Raw genomic sequence first — 2,015 nt, forward strand, 5'->3', positions numbered from 1 at the left:
TACTTCGTTAAATAAACTGAGCACTGCACGTTTCAAAATTAAAATGCAGCGCATTGTTTTTATATAAATGTATCTTTGAAAAGAACCAACCGTCTTCGGAAAAGCTTCCATGTCATTTTTATTTAGTCTTTCCTGTAATGCCTGATAAAGTAGCGTTTGTGAGCGCAGCGCTTATTAGATTACAGCCGTTACCGAGGAAACCGCTATATCTCCCGCTCCAACAGTGCCTCCTGCTGGCAGAGAATGAACTAGCATTTGCAAGTCTGTGGGAAACACTGGTGTCTGTCAGCAAACATAAACAAAAAGCATCATTCAGAACTGTTTTGAGAAGGTGCTTAAGTTTTGAGCCATGTATTATTACTCTGAATTAGGCTACTGATGGCGGAGTAGAACTGTTTCAGCAGCTCCTGTGGCAGGGGCTGAAACAGCATTATATGTCACAGCATTATTATTAAATTGCTGGACATTATTATTATTAGTAGTAGTAGTAGTAGTATTTTGGCTAGCTAGGAGCACATTCTGCCAGAGACTGATAATGACTACTCCACTGAATGTCACAGTGTGTTTACAATTCCTGTGTGGTCATCCAGTTATATCATTAACTAAATTAAATATTTTAAAATTATTATTATTATTTTAAAAACCATGTATAATTTACACACATTTATTAACTAATTATTTAAAGATAATATGTAAATAGAGAGTTTAGAATGTTTTTTTCATGCGCCACAATCCAGTCCGTTAGGTGGCGGTAATGCAACTTCAAGCTGGCTGCCAACCGCCAATCAAATCAAAGCGCGGCAACAGACTTCAAGCGCAAAACAGACAGAGACAACGGAGGCATAGGGTGCTTTCACACTAGCACTTTTGGTGCGCACCCGGGTTCGATTGACGTCAGAGTTCGGTTCGTTTGGATGATGTGAACGCTGTCTTCCGAACTCGGGTGCGCACCTGCGAACCGTACCCGAGTCCGCTTAAAAAGGGTGGTCTGGGGTACGGTTCATGTGAATTCCGGTACTGTTCGCTGCTGATGTGAACACAATCGTACCAAATCGCGGAAGTGAACCGCTATTAATGACAAATTATTTGATAAAAATGTGTTTGTGTGTGTGTTTCACTCACTTTCCTGACGCGCTGCAAGCAGAGAGCTGTATATCTAATTTCTGTTCGCCTTCAGCGTTCTTTAGATAATTTGCAGTACATTCGTAAGACAGACGTAAGTGCCGTTATGTACCGAAGCTTTGTAAACAAAACGAAGGTTAAAAACGTAAATACATAAAAGTGCAGAGAGCAATGTTATGCATTTGCTGCCTTCTCCTGCGCCGTTGTTACTAAGCAACGGGGTAAACAGCTGCTGGCTTGATGACGCAAACGAACCGCGGTTCAGACCCAAATAAAATAATATGAATGCAGTCCAGCGGGGGCAGGGGGAGGGGGGAGCAATCGAACTCGGGTTCGAACCAGGCAAGCGAACCAAGTGTGAAAGCACCCATAAAGGCAGCAACAAAGTGGTTTATTAGAGGTTAGTGCACAAAAATTATTTAAAAATATGACATGAAATACAACACCTAGAAATAACAACAACAACAAAAATATCTGTGTACTTTCATTACAGAGAGTTCCGTTTTGTTTGACGACAGTTGGCAGATGTGAATGCGAAATCTCGAACCTCGAATCTCGAAAAATCGAACACAACGAATATATACACAACAGAGAAAAAAGGTACATGATTTGTATTTAATTTCGATTAAAAATTCGATTTTAAATGTTTTTCTGGACAATTTGGAGTGAGCTACGCGCGCCGTGCACAGACTAACGGCCAAGGTCAGGATTTTTTAAAAATAATATATTGTTTAACTTCGCTTTATTTTTCCATAAAACCCTACCATATACCCGCAGAACACTTGCATGCACAGCAAGTGTCCCATGAGACCATTCTGTGATACTTTTTGCATTTAAAAAAAAAAGCTTGATGCTTTGTCACTCATTGCCATGATATGGTCGAGCGGGAGGGT

Source organism: Sinocyclocheilus rhinocerous, unplaced genomic scaffold (assembly GCF_001515625.1).
Source record: "Sinocyclocheilus rhinocerous isolate Xijiao unplaced genomic scaffold, SAMN03320098_v1.1 scaffold804, whole genome shotgun sequence".
Lineage (NCBI taxonomy): Eukaryota > Metazoa > Chordata > Actinopteri > Cypriniformes > Cyprinidae > Sinocyclocheilus > Sinocyclocheilus rhinocerous.